At 46.7% G+C, this 13783-nt stretch overlaps 1 long non-coding RNA gene and 1 pseudogene across 2 annotated transcripts; one reads left to right on the top strand and one right to left on the bottom strand.

The window, feature by feature from the left end:
- The first annotated feature begins 1578 nt into the window (after window positions 1–1578).
- On the top strand, window positions 1579–4384 carry LOC119272677. 2 transcript variants are annotated; one of them, XR_005134774.1, is made up of 5 exons: window positions 1579–1881; window positions 2139–2256; window positions 2988–3202; window positions 3431–3554; window positions 3811–4384. It is a non-coding gene; the product is annotated as an uncharacterized LOC119272677 (long non-coding RNA). The 2 variants fall into 2 exon arrangements; XR_005134775.1 differs by lacking the exon at window positions 2988–3202.
- A 28-nt stretch (window positions 4385–4412) lies between these two features.
- LOC119272676 lies at window positions 4413–6551 on the bottom strand (annotated as a pseudogene).
- Window positions 6552–13783: the final 7232 nt, after the last annotated feature.

The following is a 13783-nucleotide window of genomic DNA, read 5'->3' as shown; positions in this document are numbered from 1 at the left end:
TCATATGATGCAAGCGAGCGAAACCCTTGCATTGCATTTGAGATTGTATTATTTTTTACATATTTCTTGTAGCGCGTAGTTCGAGAAAAAAGTAGAAGAACAAAGTAGAGATAGTGTCTTGTTCCATCAGTACATATCACACAGGTTTTGCTTGATATTCCCAAGTAAAGGTGTTGTTTGTGGGTGTTGCTTGAAGAACACGTCGCTTGTCCCGAGCATTGTCGTGCAGTTATATTACACAAACACCCACAAGCTAACTAGTCAACCAGCGCACAGATGTCTGAGATTATAATATTTGTCAAGAAGAACAAGAAATCAGACCCCGCAAAAAAACAAGAAACCAGTTTAAAATTAATGGACCAGGAAAAGAAAAGCAAGCAACATTGTCCTCAATAGGCGCGCGTAATCTGAAACCAAAAGCAAAAGATTCTTCCCTAGAAAAGACCGGAAGTTCAAAACAACCTCCACGCAACAAGAACTTGATCAGAAAAGCATCTAAAAGTTTTTTTTCTTTTTTTAGATACATCCAAAAGTAAATGAAGCCCACACAATATGGGTCGGGCTAGCAATAGAACAGCAGACGACAAAAATACGGAACAGACTCGGTGTACTGAAGGACATAAGATGAGAACAGGGGAGTATCCAAATGGGGAATTTGAGGATTTGCCACACCTTATTTTGCAGTTTGAGAATTTGCCCCTATTTTGGCTGTAACCCAGAATTTGTCACATCTTTGCTGAAAGATTGAGGATTTGCCCCTGATGTATTGTTTGGATCATTTGGCACATTATAGTACAAATTCTGTGACCAAAATACCCCCAACCCAATCTGTTTTAGTTATCCTCATCAATCGGGCATGAGCTCGTTGTTCCCGTACTCTGTTCGCCCTGTCGGCTGGCTACCACGCAACGTCGGCGGCGTGCAACCTCACCGTGGCTACACCGGCATTGGCAGTCTCCCCCGAGTTCCTGCTGTGCCTCCCCGAGCTTGCTGATGACGCATCGTGTTGTGCCTTGTTTTAGTGTGCATTTGTTCTAACTTGTGAACTAGTAAGGGCTAATGTACCTTCTGATGTCACTAAAAAATGCAAATGTAATTTGTGATGTTGTGAACTAAGAAGTGTGAATGTACTTTGTGATTAAAAGAAAAGGTGATGAAACTTTCCCAGAAGAATACTCACTGTTTTTTTTTCCAGTATGTCTTCGGTCTGTATGTTCACTATGAAGTGTGAATGTAATCTCTGATTTTTTTTTAGATTTTCTCCATACGTTCAGGAGCGGGAGGTGGTCGAAGGAACGTAGGGTAGTAGCCGATCTTACCAGGTTGCCGCCGTCAGGGAAATCGAGGTCGTTGTCGTCGTAGCCGCCGCAGATCGCCGACGCCGACACAGGTACAGGTAGGATGAGATGGGAGAGTTATCGAGGGCAACATTTGGACCGGGTTGCTCTCACGTAGGTAAACACAAGGGCATTTTGGTCATGTTGTTGTGGGCCAGTTGTGTTAGGGGCAAATCCTCGATCTTTCAGTAAAGATGTAGCAAATCCTGGGTTACAGCCAAAACAGGGGCAAATCCTCAAACTGCAAAATAAGGTGTGGCAAATCCTCAAATTCCCCTCGAATGGTCTGAGTCGCAGTAGTGCATCCAGCGACCAGAGTTCGACTCTGCACTCTCGTGGAAAAGCTGGATTTTTTCGACTGGAGGAGCAATTCCGGCTTTATCCAGTCGTGGCGATGCCGGATCCCGCGACGGCGCCGACGCCGACGCGAGCCACCAACCTCCCCGGCTGCGCTTCCGCGAAACCCTCGGAGAAGGCCCGGAGAAATTCTCGGAGCAGTAGGCCCGCCGCTCCAGCACTTTTCCTCACCGCCGTCGCCATCAAGGTCTCCCCCATCCGTTACTCCTTACTCTCTTTTTCCCTGCACCCATCATGCGTATTTGTACTTGTGCTACACCATCATGCGTATTTCTTTTTGCTACTCCATCAGATCAGAATCGGCAATTATGGACTCATCTCTGTTGCATATGGTGTAAATTTGTGCATTGCATATAATTGTGTCAGAATTGTTGGTTTCATTTGTATGCTAGAGCTAGCTGACTCTGAATATATATTTTCCTGCTGTTTGATTTCGTTTGGCAGGATCAGTCGGGGGATGAACATCAAGAGGACTGAGCGGACGATTGATTATGAAGAGGAGTAGTTATTTACTCGGTGAGAGGAAGGACTATTATCTAGTGGAGACAAGGTGCATGGATATGTATGTCCCGGCCCTCTATTGCTGTTCTACTGTACCTAGCCTTTTCTGTACTGAACATTGTTATCTACACGTACACGCGGTGAATTATGGTTTTTATTTCTCATAGGAATTTCGATTTTAATTGGTCAAAGGACGAAAAGGATAGGAATGTCTCATTAATTACGAGGACGAGGTTGAATCATTCATCCTACCTTAGCAGTCAAGTGGTGCTCTTGTATTTATAGCCAGAATTCACAATGTATTCAGCAATCCACAGTAAGGCTGTTGGCATTTCTTGGATAATGAACCAAGAGTAGTGAAGTTCCGTGAAGCTGCAGTATTATTTAACCTCAAAGTTCAGCTAATAATTCATTTAGCATAGAAAGGCTTGGCGGTTCTTGCGTATTAAGATTAACATTTAGCTAGTAATTTCAATTTGTATTGCCAACAGAAGGGTGGTTCTACTTCTTTGCTTTTGCTATTCTAATACACAGAGTAGAGAGTGAGCAAGCAGAGTAGAGAGAGATCAGATGACTAATTCAATTTAGTCCGATCCTTGGACCATGTCATGTTATGTTGTTATGACAATACGATGTGTCTGTGTTGTTTTGTCAACACAATCACATGAAGTTTAGATGGTGTTACACTTGATTTATCTGGCATTTTCATGTGTCACTGTCTCCAGTTTAGTTTCAGGTTTCAGATAACAAAGCAAACGATCTGACTCACAAGAGCTTTTTGTTTTAGCACAGGGAAATCTGACTTACTGGCTGTTATCTGAAAGAAAATTCCCTCACCACTACTACTTCTCACATAGCAACGGATATCTACCTAGCTTTTTCCACTAGAGCAAGTGCCACTCGCTGCTCATGACCACTTCTCTAAGAGCAGGGAAGATCTAGATAGCTTTTGCTCTGTAGCAAAGGGCCAACAAGAATCCATCTCTCATCTCTCGGCCCCATTCAAGGTAGTTCATCACACCACCTTGACTTTTCTCTCTCTGAAATTGATGATGTCCTCAATTTTGTGTGCAGTCTTCTTGTTGCAAGCCACATTTTTCCTTTAGAAGGAATTGCTGCTGGTCTCCAGTTACTGAATCTCATCATCCTTCTTTTTAGCATGGGATTGTTCATCTGAAGGAATTGTTTAAACTAGTAATAAAGATGACTAATTTTGTTTGTATTCTTGTTTTCAGTACCAGCTCAAGTGCGACTGAACCCTGCCACTACTTCCCAGAGAACAAGAGCAATCTATCTAGTTTTACTCTAGAACAAGGGCCAACCAAGACCCGTCTCTCATCTCTGCGGTTGATTTTCAAGGTAACTTAATTGATTTCAGCTCCACCACACTTGCTCTATCTATTTTTTTTTCCTCTGAAAGAGATGATGATCTCCTCCTCAGTTTTATTTCAAGGCAATTTTTCCTGTTTGCAAGCCACATGGTTCGTTTAGAATTTTTGCTAGTCTCTAGTAAGTGATCTTCATTATCCTTGTTTTTAGCATGTGATTTGTTCATGTGTAAAAGGTGGTAACCCACGACTAATTTTTATTTGCATGCTTGCTTCGGTGTTTCCAGTACCAGGTCAGGGGAGAAGGAACCCTGGAACAAATGGCGGGATTTTTGGATGTTTTAGCATCCAATGTCAGCAACATGCTCACCGACAGCCAGATCTGTCTCTCATCGCCAGTCCATCGAAGATACCTAACTGATTCCAGTTCCACTACAGTACTATACCTATTTTTCTCTCTCTAAAATTCATGATCACCTCAATTTTGTGTGCAAGCCACATTTTACCTCCAGAAGGAGTTCTCGACTTAGAAGGGAGGCAGCTGGTGACAAGGGATCATGGTTCTGTCGGTATGGACAAATCATATGATAAGATAAGGCGTGAGCCTCGGAGTTATCCTCGTTATCCTTATGCTAAGTGAGTGCAACAAGGAAGCTCCAGGTATGGCTTATGCTAAGTGAGTTCTCCGAGGTGGCCTTATGCAAGTTCTACTATCTGTGGCACCCCCGGCCTCCATGTATGGCTTGGCCCTCCGCCACTCACTCAGCGTTTGTACCTCCAGAACTATTGCCAATCAATAAGGTTTTTGTGACTTGTGATATTCGAAAAAAAAAGGCGACAACGCAAGACCAAATCTTCAAATATGTGGCATGCCATACTTTAGAGCGCGCAAACAACCAAATATACCTTTAATGATAAGAAAATATGTTTTCACGGTACAAAGCACATGTTTCGATTTCCCACAGGAAGAGACTGCGGTTTATTTAAAAGCGACGGATGCAGACAAGAAGGGCTCAGTAACACGCCTTCCGAGTACCAGAAGTTCAATGGTAACAATAACCCGGTGAAGTATATTTCAGATAGGATCACAAAATGCCAGTGACGAGAAGGGCTGGATCAGTTTAGTCCATCGTGGCAGGGAGGTAGACGGGGTGGAAGCTTTTCATGGTGAGGCCCCTCCAGCAGGTAGGGCACCTGTTCTGAGCCTGGACGGAGAACTTGATGCACTTGTCGCAGAAGATGTGGCCGCAGATAGTCGATGACGCATCGTCGCATCGACCAGCTCGTCAAAGCAGAATGGACAGGTGAACTTTGGTTCCTTTGAGACCTCCTTATTAGCAGGTGCACGGTTTGCCTGCGTTGCCATGGGTAGCAGTGATGAGCTGATAAAACTAGCGTAACACGATGCCGGTGAAGTCCAGTGTGCAGTTCTTACCAAGATGCTGTTCGACACTTGCGAGTGGTCATCACTAGAGTTCATCCCCAGAGATAGTACTGTGCTCACAAGCTCGTTGGTGGTATCCCCTGGAAAGAAAGCAACACAAACCAAGCTAATAAATGAGAAACTTGATTTACAGGGCACACTAGCATAATTCTGCAAGACTGAATAGCATATATAACATCATACTCCCTCCGTCCCAAAATAAGTGTCTCAACCTTAGTACAACTTTGTACTAAAATTAACATAAAGTTAAGACACTTATTTTGGGACGGAGGGAGTACTAAACAAAAGGTAAATTAAGAGTCTGAAGGAAGATAAGTAATGCTAATTTCTGGTAATGGATCTTTAATCTTCAAATTTTACTTAGAGCACTTTCATCATCGTATTAACAGCAATTCAGTGCATGGCTTTTCTCAAGCATACAAGCATGTGTTCTTTTCAGCACATAAGTAGTAGAAATTTGTCAAACATATTGCTAGCAATTGGATTTGCAGGCTAGAACAGGTAGGGATGCAAACAGGGCAGGCTAGCGGACAATAGCATAGTACAAATTTAGTGTTAATTTTAGGCAGGTGATGAGCAAATTTGAAGCTAATTGATAGTTTCAAGGGACGAAGCTGGCTTCCGCTTGCACCCGTACCTACAGACTACACGATGGCTACAGAATTATATCAAGTTAAGGCACACATCCAGAAGGATATATGAGCAGAAGCTCAGTGAAACATTATATGCAAATTGCAGCGAGGTACGGGTGCCGGCACTCTGGATGGAGAACCAGGACTGCACCGGATGTTGTTTGTCACAACTCACAAAAAAATTTGAACGATTTGTAGTAAGCACCTTGGGTGACACGAGCATAGGCAGTGGAAGATGCTCTCTGCCTCTCAGTCTGAGCAAGCGAGGTCGTGACAGCAAACTCGAAATGTGGATGAATTGGTTCATTCGTCATGTTGTAGTACTCCCTCTGCCGAAACAACAGGAGATTTCATCATCAGGAAAAACGATGAGACAGCGATTTACCTTCCTAGTCAAGAGATGGCACACCTTGTTTGGGTGTTTCTCAAACAAGACTTTCTCGACCCGCCTAGCAAGCTCCGGCAGCCCCCGCTGCCAGTCAGCAGGTACCCTCAATCCTTTATGTAATCTCGCAGTTACCACCCTTTCTGCATGCTCCAATCTGGAAACTCAAGAACAAGGAAATACATATATGATCAAATGAAGAAAGTTTTCAAGTTCTCCCACCCCGCGCGTTTCGAAAATTATGTCAAACATGACCTTGCAAAATAAGGGAAGGTTATCAACCTCGGTGCCGTGTGAAAGTTGATTCTACTATTCAGAGCATATATACACTTGAAACCCATGACCGAATAACTAGCGAACACCACCACATCCTACATAATTTTCTACGGAGATATATACAAATAGTAAAGCGCTTACATCCTCTGGCGGTAATTGTTGCGCATCGCCACTAGCATGGGATCGCCGTGGCCCATCACCTCCTCCAATTGCTGATGCTGCGGCGGTGGCATGTCGCCGCTCCCAATGCCACTGCCGCCAAACAGATTCATCCGCGCCGCCTGATCTCGCTCACCTCTGCCGCCAACCGCAATCAAAACTTGGGGCCAGGTCGTGTGGCGAAGGGCGTTGATTTGGATCAGGAATTGCAGAATTCGGGGCGAGAAGAGACGCAGAACAGGATGAGAACACAGGGAAGAGCGCGAGGTGTTCACAAACACTTTCATTCAGCATCCCTTGCCTTTTGATTACAAGCAAATAAAAACACCAACAAGTGGGCCCACTCACCCCACACACGCGCTTGCCGCAGAGCCAGCTCATATCAACCCAACTTCCTCTTTTGTTTATTTGCTATCCAGATAGCTCCTTGTCGTCGTCTTTGGTTAGGGAGGCATGAGACTCATCGCAAAGCGGCGCTCGAGTATGTCGTGATCTTCTCACGTCACGACATCGACGGATAGGGTTGACATTGGACCTTGACGAACATCACCACCTCGTTGCCTTTGGTCACCATGCGGCGATAGGTGGACCCAATAACACACGCGCGCGCACACACACACACCCTCATGTCCCACAAACTTTCCCATTTTCTTTATTTTTTAGTGGGTGACCTCATTTTCATAGGTGGTAGCATGGGACACGTGACACTTGTCTTCCTTCAGGAGAAGCTGAAAGATCGAGAAGATAGGTCTAGAGGGGGATGAATAGACACTTAACAAGGCAAAGGTGCAACTTTTAATTTTTCTTGTAATTTAAGAATATGTTAGCACAAGTTAAATGGCAACTAATAGAATCTTCACATGCACATCTAGAGTATATGCAACGGATAAAGAACATGCAAGTGCAAGAATGTAAAGGGAGGTAGAGATAGGAAGATCAAACGCAATGAATACACGACAATTTTTAGTGTGGTTCCGATAGGTCGCACTACCGTACATCCACGTCGATGGAGACTTCAACCCATGGAGGGTAATGGCTGCGAGAGTCCACAGAGGACTCCACCCATAAAGGGTCCACGAGAAACAACCTTGTCTATTCCACCACTGATGCGGTCACCTACTATAGGTAGGGTCAAGGACCTGTCATACAGGGTCCACCTAGGGCCCCACACCATCGTGGGTTGGTCTCAAGACCACACTCGCGTCCATACACGAGCACCAGGAAGCTCACTCGGACACCTCTGTTGGAAATATGCCTTAGAGGCAATAATAAAGTTATTATTATTATATTTCCTTAATCATGATAAAGGTTTATTATTCGTGCTATAATTGTATTGATCAGAAACTTAAATACATGTGTGAATACGTAAACAAATACCAAGTCCCTAGTAAGCCTCTACTAGACTAGCTCGTTGATCAAAAGATGGTTAAGGTTTCCTGACCATAGACATGGGTTATCGTTTGATAACGGGATCACGTTATTAGGAGAATGATGTGATGGACAAGACTCATCCGTTAGCATAGCATATGATCGTTCAGTTTATTGCTACTCTTTCTTAATGTCAAATACATGTTCCTTCGACCATGAGATCATGAAACTCCCGTACTCTCGAGGAATTCCTTGTGTGTATCAAGTGTCACTTTGTAACTAGGTGATCATAAAGGTGCTCTACAGGTATCTCCGAAGGTGTCTATTGAGTTGGCATGGATCAAGATTGGGATTTGTCATTCCGTATGATGGAAAGGTATCTCTGAGCCCTCTCAATAATACAACATCACAAGAAGTTTGCAAGCAAAGTGACTAAGGAGTTAGTTACAAGATGATGTATCACAGAACGAGTAAAGAGACTTGCCGGTAACGAGATTGAACTAGGTATGGAGATACTGATGATCGAATTTCGGGCAAGTAACATACCGACAGACAAAGGGAACTACGTATGTTGTCATAAAGGTTCGACCGATAAAGATCTTCGTAGAATATGTAGGAACCAATATGGGCATCCAGGTCCCGTTATTGGTTATTGACTGGAGAAGCGTCTCGGTCAACTCTACATCGTTCTCGAACCCGTAGGATCCGCACGCTTAACGTTCGTTGACGATGTAGTACTATATGAGTTATGTGTGTTGGTGACCGAATGTTGTTCGGAGTCACGGATGAGATCAAGGACACGACGAGGAGCTCTGGAATGGTCCGAAGGTAAAGATTGATATATGAGATGATAATATTCGGTCTTCGGAAGGGTTCCGGAATACACCGATAGTTATCGGACCATCGAAAGGGGTTCCGGAAGGCCGCGGGGAGTTGTTGGGCCTAACGGCCAAAAGGAGGAGAGCACACCATCCCACAAGGGGGTTGGCACGCCCCACCTCCTGGCCGTCAGCCCTAGGAAGGAAGGAGGAGGGGCCGTCCCCCTCCTGCCTTTCTCCATGCAAGGAAGAGGGAAGGGGAGGCTCCCTATGGGCCGCCGGCCCCCCTTTCCTCCCCCCATGTGCCAAGTATGGAAAAGGGGGGCGTGCCTTGGCAGGCGCCCTAGGGCAGCCGCCGGCACCCCTTGGGGTGCTCCCTAGGCTGCTTCCCCCCCCTCCACCTATATATATGCGAGGAGGACCGGTAGGGGGCAGCACACACCATGATTAACCGAGCCGTGTGCCGACACCCCCTCTCCCTCTAGTTCATCCTCCACTTTAAATCTGTTGTGTTTGGCGATGCCCTGCGGAAATAGTTTCACCATCACCGTCACCACGCCGTCGTGCTGCCGGAACTCATCTACTACTTCGCTCCTCTTGCTGGATCAAGAAGGCGAGGGCGTCATCGAGCTGAACGTGTGCTGAACGCGGAGGTGCCGTACATTTGATTCTTGATCGTAAAAGATCGTGAAGTTGTGCGACTACATCAACCGCTTGATAAATGCTTCCGCTTAGTGATCTACAAGGGTATGTAGATGCTCTCCCCCTCTCATAGCTATGCATCTCCATGGATAGATCTTGCATGTGCGTAGATTTTCTTTTGTTTTCCTTGCAACGTTTCCCAACAACCTCGAGTTCACTTGGCGACCACTCTTTAGTCGGCATGACAACTACCACTCGGACAAGGGAGATGGAGGGATGACGTGGGAGCTGCAATGGTCGAGGAATCCTAAGTCACCCTTAAAGTGGAGTCATGGCTAACGTTACCCGTAACTGCTGTAGTTGTGGTGCTTTATACCTATAACTTCCATAGTAATGAGCATTAAGTGCCCTAGCGACGTGGGGACGTTGGAGCTGCAACGCACTCTATATAAGCCACACTCCTCCTCCTGAGCTGGGGTTAAGAAATCTCTGTAATCACAACCCTCAAGGAAAGCATGCCTCAGAGCACGCGATGTACGACTATTACCTCCACCGAGAGGGGCCTGAACTCGTTAAACATCGAGTGTTACGCCTGCGCCGTAGCTAGGCTCTGCCCCTCTTTCGTACCCCTGGTACTCATTGTTAGGATCGTAACCCTGACAGTTGGCACCCACCATGGGGCTAGGCATCTAGCAAAGTTTCACGACATAGGTGGATCATCATCATGTTGGTCGGCGGCGTAATCCGTTTCGGGACACTCAGCTTCATCGCCGACGACTCAGCGTGGCTTTGCGAGACCCCGCTAGACGTGGAAGCGCCGCTTGTCCACGGCGCGGCGCACTTCCATGCATCCTCGTATGGAGTCCTCCTCCAGTAGCCCTCGGCTCCGTCCCGAGTGGCTGCTCGCCTTCCTGCCGCACGCCACCGCAAGCGTTCCAGATGCTCTCAGCTACAACGCTGGATCAGGCACGCCGTGGCCCTTCAGGCCACGGCAAAGCACGTGGCGCCTCTGAAGTCCGATGAGCCCGCCCTCGACCTCTGTGATGGGCTAGTCGACGGCTCTTTCGATGAGTCCGAGTGCGGGAGCGTCAAATCAACTGCTGAAGTTTTCATGGCAAACAACTCCGAGCGTCATCCGCCCCCGGGATACACGGAGCCCCGGGATGGACACGTGACACTTCACACGGGAAAAACAATGGCGGCGGCAATGACAATTGCGTCCGTGCTCACGAGTCGTACGTCCCTTAAGCTCTCACTCGGGAGCAGTGTGAGGAGCTTCGTCGCAGGAACGGACAATTCTTGAACACCCCTGTCACGAGGACGACTCCTGGAGCCCTGGCCATGGAGTCGATGCGCTTGGCCACTTTTGGCCGAACGTGACCGCCTCGAGGGGCTTCAGAATGATCTGGATGACCGCACTCGCCATTAGCCCAGCTCTAGTCGGCACAAGCGCCGGATTTTCCCGAGAGATCAGCCTTGGAAGTATCAGGTCCTCAGTACTCCGCTGCAAAATCTAGCTGCGGCTACTCGGATCGCTGACTCCATACAGCCCTCTAGCTCCACTGCTGGGAAAGGGATCCACCAAATCCAAGTGCTCCTGAAGATGGCGTTGTCGCAAAATGCGGCGGTGTCCCAATCAAGGGATCGCATCCATAATGCCTCGGTGTGGGGAGACACCGTTCAATTGGCCCACAGCCCACTCGACTCATGGAAGCATCGAGCGTTATCCTCCTCGAGAGATCATTACGAAGACCAAAGGCACGACAGATTAGCGTCGCCCCGGCGGCACGGCGACCATGACCGCACTCTGATGCCCCCGCCGCGTGACGACGCGTACGGGCGCCGGCCTTACGACGACCGATAGATGCATGGCGGCGACCGAAGGCCGAGTCCTCCTCATCACTCGAAGGACGCCTGAGACCCGTCATTTAATGCAAGATCCGTTCTCGCTCAGAACCTGGTCGACAGATGTCGATCTCTAAGGGAAGATCTAGATGCTGAAGCACCGAGTGGTTCTGCACCCTCCTGCCCCGATTGCTTCAGTTGGTACATTCCGAGACTATGTTTTCATGGTCACAAGCACATGTTTGGATTTCCCACAGGAAGAGACTGCGGTTTATTACAAGCAAGGGATGCAGATCAGTAACACACCTCCTAAGTACCAATAGTTGAATGGTAATCATAACCCTATGAATAAAATGCCAATAGTTCAATGGTAACCATAAACCTATCTGAACTATTAATGTCATCCGACAGGTAGGGAACCTATTTTGAGCCTGGATGGAGAACTTGATGCACTTGTGGCAGAAGATGTGGCTGCAGATAGTCGATGATGCATCGACTAGCTCATCGAAGCGGAATGGACAGCTAAACTTTGGTTCCGTTGAGACCTCCTTATTAGCAGGTGCATGGATTGCCTGCGTTGCCATGGGTAGTAGTGATGAGCTGATAAAACTATTGCAACATGATACTGCTGAAGTCCAGTGTACAGTTCTTAGTTTCTTACCAAGCTGATGTTGGACACTTCCGTTTGAGCATCACTAGAGTTTATCCCCAGAGATAGTATTGTGTTCACATGCTCGTTGGAAGCTTCCCCTGGAAAGGAAGCAACACAAACCAAGCTAATAAATTAGAAGCATGATTTACAGGGCATACTAGCATAATTATGCAAGACTGGACAGCATATATAATATACCATGGAACATGGTATACATGGACATTACACTACAAAAAAATACACTTCCGTGATGATACGTCTTTGTCACAGTAGGTCACGTTTTATGTCATGCATGTACATCCATGATGATTTAACGACAGAATCAAGATAGTCATACCTGTGCTGTCATAGAAGTGTTCCATGCCATTACCAAAATTATCATCACGGAAGTGTCCACTTCCATGACGATAAATGGCGCGTCATGGAAGTGCTTTCGTCAAGGGTAACCGACACGTGGCATCCACCGTAGCGGGTCGCCATTAAGCTATTGGGTCTGATTTTGGATCCGATAACCTGTTAACAGCTCAGACCAATGGGGATTTTCCATGTGTAAAATTCTCATTGGCTAGAGGAACCACGTGTCGGCTCACCGTTGGGACAGATGTCATCCACTCATTGGATCGGAGGCGCCTATGATACGTCGACATGTCGCATAGCCCAACAGAGGCCCATTCTGGTGAAAAGGTCGGCCCGTTTGACTTGGTCAAAAGGTAGCGGGTCGGCCCACAGAAAGCCTGTTAACGGCATGTTCGTATGTAGCCCATTTACGGCCCGCTAACTCATGACCCGTTACGGCCTATCCGAATTAGGCCCATTAGCGTCACCTGGGCTGTCCAATATGATTCCAGCCCATTGTAACTTCCGGCCCATGTATGGCCCATGACATCTTTCGGCCCATAAGAGGCCCTTCTTAACTCTTGGCCCATTAACAGCCTGTGGTGAAATTGGCCCATAATGAATAGTGTATCGCTTTATACCCATTAACGGCCCATTATTCCATTGGGCCGTTTCCAGCCCGTGTTATCTTTCGGCCTTCTCAGGGCCCATTTATTCTTGGGCTCATTTCTAGCATTCGATTACTTACGGCCCATTATTGGCATTTTCTGCTTATGGGCCAAATTCTGCCCGTGGTTACAGTCGACCCGTTTTTGGCCCGTTAATCCGTTGGGCCATTTTCATAGCGTCATCAAATACGGTCGATTAACCACAGCCTGTTATGGTCGGCCAATGAATAGACAATTCCAACTCTAGCCCGTTTACGACCCATAATGTGGTCCGTTATTGGCCCGTGTTTGGCCAATCAATCATACAGCCTGTAGAAGGCCCATTGATGCTACGGCCCGTAGAAGGCCCATTGTTTCTACGACCCATAGAAGGCCCATTGTTTCTATGGTCCGTAGAAGGCCCATTGTTTCTACGGCCCGTAGGAGGCCCATGGTCACTACAGTAAATATGTAGCCCATGGTTATTGTGACCTAGTTTTAAAAAATAGGTTATTGCGGCCACTAGTAAACCGCAGAAAAAGAACTGCACTGACTACAAGCAAACAAATAAATAAGATAACAAGGAAATAAATAAGCAAGAAACTTACGCTAGGCTATCACGACTATTACACATATTACATCCACAGGGCATCAAAGTTCGCCACCTGTGCAAATATAGGGAACAAAGCAGCATATCACATACACTGGTTGTCAAAGTTGGAGACCAGTGCAAATAAACTCCGCAGAAAAACAAGTCCAGAACTGAACCACTTCAGAAGAGCTCAAGAAACAATATCATGGGTACCAATAATGCTGGCAAGATGCTTAGCAAGCTTATTAACTTTCTCTTGTTTGGCACTTAAATCCTCCAGCGCTTGCTGTTGCACCAGAAAGTATGCATCTGAATTCTGCAGGGACTTCCCCAATCATTCGGCTTCGTGTCGCGGCACATCTGATCGATGTCGTTCAACTTGAAGTTGAAACTCAAGAAGACGAACTGATTCAGGCAGTGAGTTCGAAGAGCTTGTGCCAGCAGTAGTGGCTAGTAAGTTGAAC

This window comes from Triticum dicoccoides, chromosome 3A (assembly GCF_002162155.2).
Source record: "Triticum dicoccoides isolate Atlit2015 ecotype Zavitan chromosome 3A, WEW_v2.0, whole genome shotgun sequence".
Classification (NCBI taxonomy): domain Eukaryota; kingdom Viridiplantae; phylum Streptophyta; class Magnoliopsida; order Poales; family Poaceae; genus Triticum; species Triticum dicoccoides.
The sequence above is the reverse complement of the archived record's forward strand: the minus strand, read 5'-3'. Positions and strand labels throughout refer to the sequence as shown.